Below are 16,921 nucleotides of genomic sequence, written 5' to 3'. Positions count from 1 at the left end.
AAACAACAGTGATTTTACTATGGGGGGGGGGGGGGGGGGTTTGCTGGTTGCCCAACTTCGGTCCTTCTGTCAACATACCAGACAGATAGACAACTCTGGTACAGCAATTTGTTGTTTCGAATTTAAGAGTTTTTACATCTTTATTTTGAGATTTTTGCACTTGTGACAACTATTAAGAGTAATCATTTTATGGTTTTCTACAGGCTTCGTCATTGGAGGCTAAGCATAGTTGAGAAACACTGTTTTGCCCGCTTGAGTATGAATACAAATTTAGTTTCACATTAATTTGTGAAGAACAGAAATGTGGTGGGAACAAACCTAGCTAGTATTCCCTCACTGAGATGATTCACATGCTGGGTGGCATCTTCTGCGTTGTGGACCAGATAAAATAACAGATCACAGTAACTGAGGAAACATCAAGAAAATATATTATGTTATGGCAAAATAAGTTGTACTTCACAATTTCAACTACTACAGAGAGGTACTGACCCACGTGGGGGTCGAACCCACGACCTTGGCATTATTAGCACCACACTCTGACCAACTGAGTTAACAGGCCTCACGCTGCACAATTCAGGTATTTGCATCATGACGGAATACGTCAACTAGCTAAACACTTAAGTTACGACAAAAGAAGTTGGACTAGGTAATTTCAATCGATTTTGTAGAGGTCTTGGCCCATATGGAGGTCAAACCCACAACCTTGGTATTATTTGCACCTCAATCTGACCAACCGAGCTAACCAGCCATGTGCAAAGTGACCATGAATTTTGTGTGATTACCGCAATTGTAAATGTCAGCTAGCTAAACTGTTATGTTACGACAAAATAAATCATTTTAGGGAATCGTAACTTACTCTGGAGGAAGGGTGTCAAACTGCACAAAATGAGGCAGCAGGCCAGATCTGTTCCCCAGGGTGTCTCTTTGACACGTGTTCTCGAGAAGCCGTGCCCGTTCAGCAGTCCAACCCACGACTTTGGTATTTACAGCAACACACTCTGACTAAAAGAGATAACCAGCAACGTGCTGGCATTGGCTCGGGTGCGACTGTGGGGCCAGTCGGCACGGAGATGCAGGGACGGACAGGTGAGGTCGAGCAGGGAGCGGCGTGTGGGAATTGAATGTCTTTCAAATAGAGGAAGGAAACGTTTAGGTCTCCCGGGCTGCATTGGAATCTGCCCCCATCTTCGGAGCCAACTTACCACCAGGTTGTGATTGGTTGAGAGCTCCGTCCCTCTCTTTACCCGAGTATCCTAGACATGCGGGTGTCCTGGTGCTTAATGCACATATGGACACCCTTATGCTTAAACATGGTGTTAATTATTGTCAACCACTACGAGTGCAGAAATCTAACAATAGAACACCACTCGGGTTTCGATCAGGGGGGACGTTCTTCCCAATCACTCCCCCCAGTTCTCACATCAACATTGAAGTCCCCCAGCAGAACAAGGGAGTCCCCCTAAGGAGCACTCTCCAGCACCCCCTCCAAGGACTCCAAAAGGGGAAGGTACTCTGAACTGCTTTTGTGCATGCTCACAAACAACAATTAGGTTCCGTCCCCCCACCCAAAGATGAAGGGATGCACCCCTTTTGTCCCGCGGGCAACTCCAGAGTGGAAGAGTGTCCAACCCCCCTCGAGAGGATTGGTACCGGAACCCAAGCTGTGTGTAGAGGTGAGCCAAACTAGGTCGCGCTGGAATTTCTCAACCTTACGCTCAGGCTGTTTCCTGTTTCGTCCAATGATGTTGCTCATCATAAGAGGTCCTTTGAACCATTCTTCATCTGATCCCTCACATCAGAAGTTGGCCATGGGTAACCCTACCAGGGCTACAATGGCCCGGACAACAATAATAATTTTATACTTACAATAGGAGGGAATTGAAAGATAATATTGTAAGCTAAAATGTCAGTCGCTAGGCAATTGTTTGTTCATATTGTATCAGTTTTTGTAAGAATAGAAACATCTTTGTCATAAGAAACTTGCCCATAGTTTGGTCATTGCCATGGAGAGCTGTCACTGATTAATCCGACTTTGCCCAGAGTTTAGTCATTGTAATAGGAACCATACTATGCCCTGTTTTCCTATATGAAGACAAACCCACTGTTCATTTGAGCCATGGTAGCTCCGTCCATTCTTGCTCGTTTTGTGATTTTGCTGCTTTTTTGTCTTAATGTTTTGATGATTCCATTTACTTTGATTTGCTTTTTACTTGCTGTTCTGTCTAATCACCCCCGTGCGACTGCCACAATGTAGTTTTCCAAATACGAGATGAATAAAGTTATCCAATCCAATCCAATTTCATATGGAAATTGATGAAGCAAGCCAAGCCGTGATTGGCCACCCCTTATCAAATCACATGCGTCTTTTAAGTCTATCGTTATAACTGAATCTCTGGCAAGAAGCTGAGCAGGAAAAGGCTCTCTGACTGATGTGGGCAATTGTGTTCTTAAGATATTCCTGCCACAAATTGAGAAAAAAGGTTTTTTTCCTGTGCGGGTTGTTTAGTCTTATTTTCAGGTTCCCTTATGTTAAAATGTTGGAACATTGCCTGCGCCTTGAGAAGGTTTCTGAATAGTGTAACGTTTTAATTGGGCCACATGGGGCCATATAGTCCATTTGACCAGTTACCGGCTAAATAGCCCCTGCGACTACTTGACCGGTTACCAGCTAAGGGGCCACTTCTTTTAGGTTTAGGCTATTAGCTATCAAAGGTGCCTCCAACAGAATTCACGTGCAGGAGTGTTCCACGAGGAACACTCAATCGTTTGCTAAATAATTCATGCAAAAGTTGTTCTTAACAGACTAGAAGGTGGGTTCAATTTTTATATGTATATATTCTCTCAATGTGTAATAAAAGGGCTTTTTTGTGCGCCGCAATTGGTTTATTTTTTTCACTTCTCAAGTCGACAGAAAGTACAAGCTTGATTTCAAGACAATTAAACAGTGTATTTAAAAATACACTTAATAACTCAGGATGTTGAGAAACCTGTTTCCTGCTCAGGCAAAAGGTTTAGTCAGAAAGTGAAAGTTAAGAGACACATGTCTTAGAATCTAAGACTTAGATGGTAAGCAGTCAGTGGCGGTCTGTGTTTATTTTTTGGTAGCGCCTTCAACGCATCAAATCAATTCAACCCTCATAAACGATTTTATGGCTATAAAACCTTGTGTGTGCGGTCGATTGGTCGCCGGTATTTTAGTCGCTGTCTTTCGGTCGCCGGTCTTTTGGTCGTCGGTCTTTTGGTTGCGGTCTTTTGGTCACCCGGACCTTCTTTTATATCGCCATCGAAGCTAATGCTGAAAGTTGAACCTGTTCTGTCATATTTCTGGCAAAGTCCATCTTGAAAATGGCTTTAAATCCACAAGACAATATATTTACTTGTGCAGCCAGCTCCAGGTACAGTTTGGTAGCTCTGGCTAATCAGTACCCAATCATAGTTGGTGAAACCGATGACGTATCCCTACGCCTGCGAGAAGGCAATGACGTATCCCTACACCTGCGACAAGGCATTGTGGTGTTGCCAACTCGAAATCTGATTAGTTAAAGCAACAGTCTTATCGACACTTGTTTAATCCAGCAGAGCCTGCAGTACTGATTGTGATGGCCTTAAGAAAGATTTCCGACCCTGGTAACAAATAATGGCTGAAATGTGATTGGTTAAATGCTTCAATATGAAAACAAACATCTGAAAGCAGTGTAACCAGGGGGGACGCAATGAAAGAAAGCTAACAGACAATTTGGAATTATGTAATCAGTATTGATGGACAAAATATAATAATATATGATTCAGTTATATCTTAGGCCAGTAGAGAAGGCCTTGAAGGCCCTGACGGCCCGCCACTGTAAGCAGTGGACAAAAACGATTGCCCATCATCTATGATGGCTTCATCAGTGGGGTGCAACCACGAAGCTCCTATTTAGGCATGTGAGACCCTGCTCCCTCACCAGTGCTTTTGACATTTTAGTTTATATGTCATGGAAGAGCTATTTCTACCCACTAAAATAGCCATTAGCACCTCAATTAATATTGGCAGTGGTGGGATTTGAACCCACGCCTCCTGAGAGACTGGAGCCTTAATCCAGCGCCTTGGACCGCTCGGCCACACTACCTTAGATGAGGAAGTGGAATGTCTCCAAACACCTATAGCAATCTATACCGGATCTCTGAAGTGCTCAGACATTTGGTCGCCCGTCTTTGGTCACCGTTTAGGTTTGGGTTATGGTTGTCAAATGTACTTGGATATTAAACTCTAACCCAGTGGTTTTCAAAGTGGGCGGTACCGCCCCTCGGGGGGTGGTGTGAACTTTCAGGGGGGCGCTGACGAATAAACAGGCGAATGGGGGGCGTTGAAATAGTGAAGGGGGCGATGGAGCAATTACAGTAAAATGTGACGTTGGTGTTTGTAGAAAGACCGGAAAAATTGATTGTCTGTAATAAAAAGTCGACAAAAAACAAGCTTTATTGAAACAAGAAACGTTGTCTGCTCGAGCGCTCACGAGCAGCGCGCATATACCGTATATCACTAATTGTCGCGAGTTTATCGTCGATGCAGGCGACTGGGGAAACCACCACCATCCAGTCAGCCGCAGAGGAGCACACAATAGCGCGCCGGCAACGCTTAACCACAGACGTATGCGCACAGCGACCGGCTTAATGCATCAGCTATCAATTTTTATGATTCGAGGTGAACTGCGCATTGGTCTATTAAAAGAAACGAAATTAGCGAATAATATCTGAGGCGCCTGTCTTCTATTTATTTAAGCTTCTCTCCACATGCAAGTCAGTTTTTATTGAAGAATAAATTATAACCATTTTTGTTTATTAAAATTGTTTTTTTTTAGTCTTCAAACTGTTTGTGATTGAAGAATCAACCAATTCTTGTGACATTTAGCAATATAGTCGTTCTAGCGTTCGTTGGAAAGGGGTAAAGAGGGGGGCGTTGGCATTTTGGCCCGGCGGTGAAGGGGGCGGTGGCCAAAAAAGTTTGAAAATCACTGCTCTAACCCAACCCCAGGGACGTTAGAAACCAAGTGCATATATATATATATATATATATATATATATATATATATATATATATATATATATATATATATATATATATATATATATATATATATATATATATATATATATATATATATATATATATATATATATATATATATCAAAACGCCTATAAACAGCCATGACGTCATCAATACAATTGCTGAATTCGACGGCCCTTACCATGTTATCATCAATTTCTTTGGCCCTTTTTTGGAGGTCTTTGGCAACATTGAAGAGGTCCTGTAAATTATGCAATGTAAGGCCACCTTCGTCAGCTTTAGTCCTTCCAATAAGATTTGATGCTGAAGGTCTCGTCGGGCTCTTCAATGGAGGAGGTGAGACCCTCCATTGTCAACCAGATTCTCTGGCTACGCTCGCGTAGCTATTTCATGCTCTCAACCTGTCCAATAGACTCACTTTTTCGTTAATTGTTAACATATTTCGCTTTTTCTTCGGTTCATTAGATGCACCAAGGGATAAAGAGCGTTTGGGAGGCATCACAAAACTTTTACACTTGACTTGGCGAGAAGCGTACTGTATAGCAGAAGATAAGCGTGGACTGAGAATGGGCATCGGGAGAAGCTTGGACCACTGTAGTGAATGGGCCAATGGGGAGTCGAGTAGTTCAGTGAGTATTCAGCTGGCCAATCAGCTTGCGTTTATACCCGTGATGTTTTGCGCATATGTGCATTCTTTGTGTCTAAAAATGTTGTAAAAGGATGCAATTACTAATTCCAATTGAATATTTGTTCTCAAATTTTGTAGAATAAGGTAAGTTCTAATTTTAATTTAATATTTGTCATTATTATTATTTTTTTTCATTTAAAAAAAACGTGAAGCTCTGAAGCCGCGATGGTGGAACCGCGAAGTAGCGAGGTCCCAATGTAATTTCATGAGTCTATCATCCAAACTTCATGCTTCTACATGATCTGGATCAGCATGTTATGATATATCCCATATGGTCTAGTGGTCAGGATTCCTGGTTTTCACCCAGGTGGCCCCGGTTCGACTCCCGGTATGGGAAGCTACGTATTAGATGGGTGGATTGGGAACTATTGAACCTCTATATTACAGAGGTTCAATAGTTGTCCCACATGTCAGAAAGCTGTCACAAGCATACTACCCGTGTGCATCTTCTAAAACTTTCTATAAACGTTACAAACGTATGCCGCACAATGATTGCAGTTGTTTAAATATATAGATATCATCTAACCTTTTTAGTTAGTCTGATCAGATTTATGTCAGAAACTGTATAGTAAAAAAAGTTCAACATTAACAATTTGATATTTATGTCAGAAACTGTATAGTAAAAAAAGTTCAACATTAACAATTTGATATTGAAAACGGGCCTATATTTATTGCTCGACAAATGTGCAATTGTCTCTGTGATATGATTTAAGATTTTTGCTGCTAAATCTCTGAAGCCAACATTTTGGGGTTATGCTTCTAAATAGTGTGTTACTAAAATGCTTTTTTTAGATTTGGAAAAAAAGAAACATTTCCAATGTGGAATTGCCTATCACTGTCAAATTTAATATTGTTGCGTATATTTTCATAGGTTAAAAAAAAAAATTAACTTAACACTGATGTTACTGTTTTTAAACAATAAAAATCTTCTTGAGGATTAGCATTCGTGGGAATTGGGGCGTGCCTGCCTGCAAGTCAGCCGGGTGTCTCACTGCACCCTCAGAGATCTGGGATAGATTGCTGTAGGTTTGTGGAAACCTTCTATCACCCTCATTTATGGTGGTGTGGCCGAGCAGTCCAAGGCGCTGGATTTAGGCTCCAGTCTCTCGGGACACTCTGATGGGATTAATCCATCAACGCTGCTTTTTCTACAAACCTCCTGGGACTTCTTACATGAAGATCTTGATGAAAGAGTCCTCACTGAGGGAGCCCAGATACACAGTCGCTTGTGCAGGCAGACTTTCTCGTGGAGCGGCTGGGAATAACTGTCCACGGAGTGTTTGTTAGTGGCTGTCAAGTGGAGGGACAAACAATCCACTCACAAGTTGTCCTTTTCTGGAATCCCCTAGATGGCGATGTGCACTTGGTTACTAACGTCCCTGCCGGCATACACCACCCCGTACGTACCTTTTCCGAGGACCACTTGGTTGCCGTTTTCGTTGGTCTCATACAAGTATTGGGAAGGGAAATGTGATAAATCATTATGGATGGCCATTTAAGATTTAATTACCTCTTTATGGTTTTAGAACCATATTTCCATTTGTAAAAAAATACATTCAATTTTGAAAAAAAATTTGTTGTCATCAGCTTATGCACTTTTTGTTTAGCATCTTGGACAAGTAATTGCTCTCTAAAGAAGGGTTCTATGTCATTCGTGGTAATCTTAGATTTTTGCGTAAAGTTAAAAAGATATCCATGAATGAGTGAAAAATGTGACCACAATCCTCAACTATAAATATTTTGTGATGTGTTGTAATATTGATAGAACATATACCAATTGTCTCTCATCTCATGTTCGTGCTTGCTAGCAATTATTATGAAAAGCTAAGGTTCAAAATGTTAGCCCACTAGCATTAGCAAGGTAGCTCAGTCACCTTACCAGACAGATAAACAACTCTGGTACTGCATTTTGTTGATTCGATTTTAAAAGTTTTTACATTTTTAGTTAGAGATTTTTGCACTTGTGACGACTATTAAGATAACCATATTGTGATTTTCTACAGGCTTCCTCATTAGAGGCTAAGCAAAGTTGAGAAACACTGTTCTGCCCGCTTGAGTATGAAGACAAATTTAATTTCAAAACAATTTTGGAAGAGCAGAAATGTGGTGGGAACGAACCTAGCTAGTATTCCCTCACTGAGATGATTCTAATCCAGAGTGGCATCTCCTTCCATGTGGAGGAGAGAAATGACCAAATCACAGAAACTGAAGAAACATCAAAATAGTCATGGCCCATGTGGGGGTTGAACCCACGACTTTGGCGTTATTAGCACCACACTCTGACCAACTGAGTTAACAGGCCATGTGCAGGGACCAGTTTATGTATAAAAGTTTAGGCTGATATGGTTAGACATTTGCAGGGCTAAGTGGTATTCAAACACAATATTTTTTATAGCTCACACAAAATGCTGCAGCCTATCTTACATCACGCGATTCGAAAAAAACAATTACTAAGCGAGTTGGCCACATCGCACAATACAAGCAAACAATTGCAAGGCCAGCTTGTTAGCCTATTCCACGATCTTAACAAGCAATAGTAAAACCAGTTTGGCTTGTCTATCTTACATTCTACGATCTTAACAAACAATTGTAATACCAGTTTGGCCACCTGGTTCGACATAAACAAACAATTATTAAGCCAGTTGGCTTAGTCTATCCCACAGCATGTTATTAATCTTATGTAATAAATAAGCAAGAGAGGCATAGATTCGACAGAATGATCTGGGACAGAGACGAGTTAGGATCGATTCTCTCTTGCATGACACCGGTTATGACTCAGATGCTTATTTTATTTATGTGTGCATTTGTGAATGCCTATTGGTGAACCTATCACTTGCCGTAAAGAAATACTCTTTTTTAAAGATAAATCTATAACAGAAGAAGTTCAATGTGCCCCTTTTTGACAAAATCGAAAATCAAAACTAGATAAAGGCAGGGTCATTGGTGCAGTTTTTCTTGATCTCAAAAAGCCAGTCGACACCCCTAACCACCAGACACTGCAAACAAAACTGTCTAATTTTAATTTCTCACCAAGCACGCTGAATTGGATTGAATCAGACTAACAGAAAAACAGTTTTGGGGGGTACCGCAAGGCTCAGTGCTAGAACATACGCCAATTGTGTCTCATCTCGTGTTCATGCAAGCTAACAATTAATATGAAAAGCTAAGGTTAAAAATGATAGCCCACTAGCATTAGCAAGGTAGCTCAGTCAACTTACCAGACAGATAAACAACTCCGGTACAGCATTTTGTTGTTTCAAATTTAAGGGTTTTTACATTTTTATTTGGAGATTTTTGCACTTTTGACGACTATTAAGAGTAATCCTATTATGATTTTCTGCAGGCTTCCTCATTGGAGGCTAAGCAAAGTTGAGGAGCACTTTTCTGACCGCTTGAATATGAAGACATATTTAATTTCACAACAATTATGGGAAGAACAGAAATGTGGTGGGAACAAGTATTCCCTCACTGAGGTGATTCACATCCTGGGTGGCATCTTCTGCCTTGTGGAGCAGAGAAATTACCCGACCCTAGAAACTGAAGAAACATCAAGACAAGATATTATGTTAAGTTAGGGATACATAAATTCTATTAGGCAAGTACTACAAAGAGGTCATGGCCCGTGTGGGGGTTGAACCCACGACTTTAGCGTTATTAGCACCACACTCTGACCAACTGAGTTAACAGGCCATCTGCTGCACAGCCCATATATTTTCATAATGAAGCAAATGCAACACATCAACTAGCTAAACACTTATGTTAAGGCAAAAGAAGTTGGACCAGGTAATTTCAATTGACTTTGGAGTTGTCATGGCCCGTATGGAGGTTAAACCCACAACCTTGGCATGATTAGCACCTCACTCTGACCAGCTGAGCTAATCAACCATGTGCAAAATGGCCATGATTTTTGTGTAATGACCGCAATTGCAAATGTCAGCTCGCTAAACTCTTACTTTGCGGCAAAATGAATCATTTTAGGCAATCTTAACTTACTCTAGGGCAAGGGTGTCAAACGGTACAAAATGATGCAGAAGGCCAGATTTGTTCCCCAGGATGCCTCTTTGACACCTGTGTTCTAGAGAGGCCGTGCCTGTTGAGCGGTCGAACCCACGACGTTTGCATTTACAGCACCATGCTCTGCCTAAATGAGATAAAGAGCAATGTGTTGGCATTGGCTCGGGTGCGACTGTCGGGCCAAACAGCATGGAGATGCGGGGATGGACGGGCGAGCGGAGAGCTTGAATGGATGAGGTCGAGTGGGGAGCGGCGAGTGGGAATTGAATGTCCTTCTAATAGGGGAACGAAACGTTTAAGTCTTCCGGGTTGCACTGGCATCTGAGCAAACCCACCACCAAGTTGTGATTGGTTGAGAGCTCCATCCCTCTCTTTACCCAAATATTCAAGACATGCGGGTGTCCTGGTGCCAAATGCACATATGGACACCCTTATGCTTGAACATGGTGTTCATTATTGTCAATCCAATACGAGCGCAGAAATCCAACAATAGAACACCACTCGGGTTTCGATCAAGGGGGGGACGTTCTTCCCAATCACCCCCTCCAGTTCTCACATCAACATTGAAGTCCCCCAGCAGAACAAGGGAGTCCCCCTAAGGAGCACTCTCCAGCACACCCTCCAAGGACTCCAAAAGGGGTATTCTGAACTGCTGTTTTGTGCATGCACACAAACAACAATCAGGTAGCTAAGATGCTAAGATGGAGGGACGCAACCCTTTTGTCCCGCAGGCAACTCCAGAGCCAAACTATGTCGAGCCGGGATTTCTCAACCTTACGCTTAGGCTCTTTTCCTAACCGCGTCCGGGTGAGGGAAGATTTCATCCAATAATGTTGCCCATCAGGTCCTTTGAGCCATTCTTCGTCTAATCCCTCACAACAGACCAGTTGGCCATGGGTAAGCCTACCAGGGCTACAAGGCCCCGGACAACATTGCTCCAAGCATCACTGGGGCTGATTAACCCCACCACCGGGACACACAAACCCCACCACCAAGATAAGGTAACGACTCGTCGGTGGGGTATTATAAACTTAAATACAACATGGTATATTGTTTTGTAAATCCTGGCGCCGAATGTCTCGTACCGAGTTTTTCATTGGAATGGAAATTTTTAAATGCATAATGGATGACTCTCTGAATAGCAGGACTAACTCATGACAGTCCCCGGCCGAGACCGAGGTTCTTGCGCTGGAGCTCCGTCAGCAGGTGAGAATACCCACGATTCATCAGTATATGTGCTTTGATTTGATAGCTGAAGATGGAAGAAGCAGAGTGGCGCAGCGGGAGCGTGCTGGGCCCATAACCCAGAGGTCAATGGATTGAAACCATTCTCTGCTACTAACATCAGTTCTTGTTTTGTAGAAGCAAACTACCCCACTTCCAAGTGTTACCATTGGTGTGAAATAATGTTCTTGAAAATTATTGATTCTGCAAAAGTTACCTTTTCTCACTTCATATTCTTCTGATCAAAATTCCGATAGAAATTGATCGGGAATCAAAACTGATCGCATCATTTTCACAAGATCGGAATCTGACAAAAAACTAATCATTTTTCTGAAACACGTCCCGCAAATGCCTTGACATTCTGATGAAGGCAGAAGTAATACGGCGAAACATGGGCAGGCCTAAATTTCATTACATTTAGTCCATTTTTCTTTGTGTCATCTATTTCAAATTATAACAACAACAAGTGTTTAATTGCATCCTAGTTTCATAAACATACTTGAGAGCAGGTTCTCAACAAAAAGAAAATGCAGTATCAGTTAAAAAAAAAAACTGAACAAGACAGGTAAAAAAAGTGAAAAAAAATCGAAAAGTACATCTAAATATGAGAAAAGAAGTTCTCATCCTTAGTGTTGGACAGTATTCGGTAATACTATTATATGTGTTTAAGCATTTTTGTATGAAATCTTCAATTTGTCTGAGGAGAACTCACGATCGTAACAAGTCACCGAGTCCTCATTCCAAGGACTGTTTACTGGACCTTTACCCCAGAATGCAGACCTAGAAGGACGCTTAAGAAGATGCCGATGCAGCGGGATCGCTATCCAAACAACCTTCGTGATTACTCGCATATTGTCGTAAATTTTCAACACTCTCTATCTGAGCCAATTTGGGTCATGGAGGTGTCAAGAATCAAACTTGACTGCAAATCCACTCATGGCCTACAAGGAAGCCAATTTCAAACTGACTGCCTCCTGAATTAGAATTGATTTGTAAAGTCCAATGTGTTGCCAAAAGCTCGAGTTGAACCAGGTACCGTTACATCCTCAGTCTAACACTCACCCATCTGAGCTAATTTGGCTGATTTGTATGATTTGTACTCATGGTTTACTAGTACAATATTGAAACTGGAGCATTTACTGATATTAGTCTAGTTTAGAGAGTCCAATGGACTGTCGAAGATCACGGTCGATTAGGGGAATGCTCTCCATCATTTCTTCTTATCTGAGCAAATTCAGACCATGTTGTTGACAAAAGTCAAACATGACTGCAAAACAACTCATGGCTTACAAGGAAACAGTCGGTGTAGGACACATTTGCCGAGTCCAATGAGCTGCCGAAACCCGGGCTTGAACCAGGGACATTTAGATCTTCAGTCTAACGCTCTCCCAACTGAGCTATTTCGGCTGATTGATGAGATAAACTACCAACTTGGATTGCAAAATGATTCATGGTGTGACATGCTAAAGTGATTAAGTTATTAATGATTGCATGTTGGGGATTACAGTAAACGTTGGATTGAGGACAACAACTAATCACTGTGATTATTTCTCCCTGTGTTTCAAGCAATATGAAAATGCAGGGTGCAATATTCGTAGGCACCATTGGGATTGCAGTTCAGATGACCAGTGTCGATGACCCGCTCTCTAAATTCTGAGCCAGCAAAATCCAAACACTACAAACCAGGAAGAAAGCAGTGAGGAGAGGTGTTGCTGTTAAGAACTGGAAGTTGGCAGTTGAGTACTCGTCATCTGAGGCCAAGCTGAGATCATCAGAGAGACAGTAAAGACGTGTCAGAAATTCCAGGGTTCAGCGGAGGTGTAAAGTGATCAGTTTGACCAGATTGTCAGGCTACGCTCGCGTAGCTATTTCCTGGTCTCAACCTGTCCAATAAACTCACTTTTTCATTAATTGTTTAAAGAGCGTTTGGGAGGCATCACTAAGGGCTTTACAAAAACTTTTACACTTAACTTGGCGAGAAGCGTACTGTATAGCACAAGATAAACGTGGACTGAGAATGGGCATCGGGAGAAGCTTGGGCTACTGTAGTGAATGGGCCAATGGGGAGTCGAGTAGTTCAGTGAGTATTCAGCTGGCCAATCAGCTTGCATTTATGCCCGTGATGCTTTGCGCATACGTGCATTCCTTCTGTTTTAAAAATTTGTATTTATTTTTTCATTAAAAAAACGGAAAGCTTTGAAGCCGCGATGGGTGAACCGCGAAGTACCTAGGTCCCAATGTAATTTGATTAGTGTATCATCCAAACTGCATGCTTCTACTTGATCTGGATCAGTTTTGCATGATGTATCCCATATGGTCTAGCGGTCAGGAATCCTGGTCTTCACCCAGGTGGCTGGGGTCCAACTCCTGGTATGGGAAAGTTCAAACTACGTGGATGGTTTGAGAACTTTTGAACTCCTATAATTTCCAGAAACAAATCCCTTTGAATTAAATGTCTGGATTCAGAAATATTGGACCTCTGTACTTTCCGGAAAAAAATGCCTATTGGTCGCCATAAGCCTTTCACGGTTCTTACAAAGTAGATATTTGTTGCTAATGATGTGGTTATTTATCGAGTCTATCGTCCAAGCTTCATACTTCTAAATGATCTGGATCTGCACTGCATGTACTATCCCATATGGTGTAGCGGTCAGGATTCCTGGTTTTCACCCTGATGGCCTAGGTTCGACTCCCGGTATGGGAAACTTCTGACTAGACACCTGTATTTAGATGTGTTGTGACAAGCAATTTTTTATGGTCTCAAGTTTTTTTTTCTTTTTCCAAAGAATGACAACAAAACACAACACAATTTGACAAAAAAGGCGATACATATGACCCTCTTGTTCTTAGAGATGTGGCGTCATTGATTGAACAACTCCCTCCTCTGGCTAGGGGAGGAAGTCCATGGCTCAAGAAATTCTTGGCCTTAATGAGTGGACAGAATTGTGCGCTTGGTGACCTGAGACAGGCCATGTCAGCTTCCTGCACTCAACATCAGCTACGAATGATAGAAGAAGAGGCAAGAACTACTAGACATCCTCATGAAATTCCATTGACCCAGGTAATTAAAAATGCCTCCCCAAGACCTCATGATTCGGCCCCAACCGTGTTTCCACACACCTATGGAGCTGGAGGTCTGGTGCAGAATGAACAACGTGTTAAAAACTGGATAGAAAGCACCGGCCGCCATCCATCTGGTATATTTGAGAGTGAAACCTTGTTTCGAACAGCTGTTGTTGAGGGTCTTCCGGAACCTGTGAAAAAGGAATTAAAGAAGGACCCAGACGTGTTGACAGGTGACAAACCTAGATTTAAATGTCACCTGACTCACCATTGTAAGATGTATGATGAAGAAAAGGTCAAAGAAAAAAACGAATCACAAAATTTGACCTCTGCCCTTTTAAAACTCCAACTATCTAAATTACACCAAAGAAAAAAAGACGGGGCAATCTGCCCAGACGTTCCAGGGTTATGATGGTCAGTTCTATGGTGGATACGGTGGTTGTAGGCGAGGTTTCTCTGGTGGCCAGGGAAGAGGGTACTTGAGACAAGGCCAACAGGGCAACTGTTTTGTGTGTGGCGGTATTGGTCACTGGGCACGTGATTGCCCCAGCCAGCAGCAGCAACAGCAGCAACCATTCCCACAGCAACCACTGGCACAGCAGTATGGCCCACCACAGCAACAACGGCAGTATGGCCTACCACAGCAACAACGGCCTATGCGAGGTGGAGGACGAGGCACTAGACCATGGCAGCCCCAGCAAACAGCTCAGTCACCTGGACAATATTACCAGGACGAAGATGATGGGATCCTACATGCTCCGAATAGGGGTGCCCGAGAGGATCAAGAAGCAGTGGTACGGCAAACCCAATGCTTCACATGAAAGTCAACGGCGTACCAACATCAGGTTTGGTGGACACGGGGGTAACGCACTCATCTTTGAACATCCCGCTTGCCCCCAGTTGTCTCTCCTCGTCTGCCGTGACTTTGGTCGGCTTCTCGGGTTCTCCTCAAGCTCTGCCTATTACCCGACCTCTCCGAACTGAAATCCCCCACATGAAACAGACTCTACACCACTCCTACATTCATTCACCCCAAACGCCTGTGAACTTGATGGGAAGAGACTTGTTGATATCTATTGGAGCTACCATCCAATGTGGGCCGGATGGCCTCACAGTGACTTTACCAAATGGCTCAAAGATTCCGTGTTCACAATCAGCACGAAAACGTGGACAATGGTTGATGTGTCCTTTGCAACAAGAATCGGATGTAGCAAGTCTGTAGCAACAGTCTATTGGTCACGTCTTGAGCCTGAAACTCCGGTCACTGGGGGACTGTTGTCTGTTCATTACCTGTGGAAATCATTCATTGACTCAATCCGACCTCACCATTCGCCCATGGATGATTTTCATTGTACGTTATTTTATGACACAGATGATGACTTAATCTATCAAGACCGTTTTCAGAAGGTTCTTGGAACACCCTGGCAGTTGAAATCCACCAAAATCTTTGTGGGTCCAAAAGGTGTAGCGTCGTATGTTGATTTGGATAAATCACAAAAAGTGTGGTACAAAATGTGAGATACAGCTGACCCACACATTTCTTTGGCTCTGTTTCCTGGTCATGAAGCTCGCCAACTTGGTCCAATGGTCAAGAAACTTCTTAAAATACATCCCAGGACTGACTTATTCCAAAATGCATGACTCTTATCAGATTGACCCACAGACTCCAATAGTAAACTCCTCCATTTTGGAAGAACACATCTTGACTTGAGAACACGGCAGGGAATTGACTGATCACCACCAGACAGAGGATTTGTTGAAAACTATTCCTAACACATTGTGGTCATCAGGACCATTTGATGTGGGCCATTGTGTTAAAATCCCACCTGTAACGTTAGAAGTAGATGAGAGTGTCATCATCTTCAGGCCACAATATAGATGGACCTCAGATGCAGACAAAGGTATCGGAGACACTCTAAGTGGACGCAGGTGTGATAGAACTTTCGGATTCACAATGGGACACGGCACTGCAACCTGTACTTAAGGCAGACGGACAGAGTAATCGTATAGCACATAACTTCAGACCTGTAAATGACGCAACGCTGACTCCGATCTTACCAGGACCAGACCCCCATAGGATGTTGACTACGTTTATTCCAGTATACCAATGGTTCACTTGTATTGATTTAGCTAACACTTTTTTCTGTGTACCTTTACATCCTTCAGCGAGACAGTACTTTGCTTTCACCTATAGCGGTGTCCATATGCAGTGTCAGCGCCTGCCACAATTGTTTAAAAACTCACCTGGTATTTTTAATCAATGTCTGAAGAACCTGTTACAAGACCTGACTTTACCTAATGACACTGTTCTTTTACAGTATGTGGGTGACCTTTGTATTGCGGCAACTACTTCTGAAATCTGTCTTGAGGTCACTAGGGTGGTCCTACTCAAACTCCATGATCGAGGTTTCAAAGTGTCCAAAAAGAAGCTTCAGTGTTGTCGAAAAGAATTAACTTTTCTTGGCCGTATTGTGTCAGCGAGAGGACTGTTCATGTCACCTGAACATCGAAAAACCATTTTATCTCACTCCAGAACCCAAACTGTAAAAGACATGTTGGCATTTCTAGGCCTCTGTGGCTACAGTAGGACCTATATACCATGTTATGTGGACAAAACAAACACTCTTCGTGCTCTAGTCAAAGATGTTCAGAACCTCAGAGCAAGACTTAATTGGACAAACGGATGAAGCCTTTGTGTCTCTGGTCCAAGAACTGGCCTCGGCGGCTGCCCTGGCCAACCCTGATTTTGATGATGTCTAACTCGGAAACCACAGTAAACGCTGTTTTGTTTCAGAAGGTTTCAGCAACTAGACGGGTATTGATGTATTGTAGCGTTACACTGGATAGTGTTGAACTCCGTCAAACAGTTTGTACTCGTTACAGC

The 16,921-nt window shown here is 42.6% G+C and overlaps 6 non-coding genes across 6 annotated transcripts; 1 reads left to right on the top strand and 5 right to left on the bottom strand.

The window, feature by feature from the left end:
- Window positions 1-485: 485 nt before the first annotated feature.
- On the bottom strand, window positions 486-559 carry trnai-aau (transfer RNA isoleucine (anticodon AAU)). The gene has a single exon. It is a non-coding gene; the product is annotated as a tRNA-Ile (tRNA).
- A 3,468-nt stretch (window positions 560-4,027) lies between these two features.
- Window positions 4,028-4,109, bottom strand: trnal-aag (transfer RNA leucine (anticodon AAG)). The gene has a single exon. It is a non-coding gene; the product is annotated as a tRNA-Leu (tRNA).
- A 1,892-nt stretch (window positions 4,110-6,001) lies between these two features.
- On the top strand, window positions 6,002-6,073 carry trnae-uuc (transfer RNA glutamic acid (anticodon UUC)). The gene has a single exon. It is a non-coding gene; the product is annotated as a tRNA-Glu (tRNA).
- Window positions 6,074-7,964: 1,891 nt separating this feature from the next.
- Window positions 7,965-8,038, bottom strand: trnai-aau (transfer RNA isoleucine (anticodon AAU)). Its single transcript has one exon. It is a non-coding gene; the product is annotated as a tRNA-Ile (tRNA).
- A 1,314-nt stretch (window positions 8,039-9,352) lies between these two features.
- Window positions 9,353-9,426, bottom strand: trnai-aau (transfer RNA isoleucine (anticodon AAU)). Its single transcript has one exon. It is a non-coding gene; the product is annotated as a tRNA-Ile (tRNA).
- Window positions 9,427-12,308: 2,882 nt separating this feature from the next.
- Window positions 12,309-12,381, bottom strand: trnaf-gaa (transfer RNA phenylalanine (anticodon GAA)). The gene has a single exon. It is a non-coding gene; the product is annotated as a tRNA-Phe (tRNA).
- Window positions 12,382-16,921: the final 4,540 nt, after the last annotated feature.

Source organism: Stigmatopora nigra, chromosome 20 (genome assembly GCF_051989575.1).
Source record: "Stigmatopora nigra isolate UIUO_SnigA chromosome 20, RoL_Snig_1.1, whole genome shotgun sequence".
In the NCBI taxonomy this organism is placed as follows: Eukaryota; Metazoa; Chordata; class Actinopteri; order Syngnathiformes; family Syngnathidae; genus Stigmatopora; species Stigmatopora nigra.
Note: the sequence above shows the minus strand (reverse complement) of the source record. Positions and strands in the feature narration are given on the sequence as shown.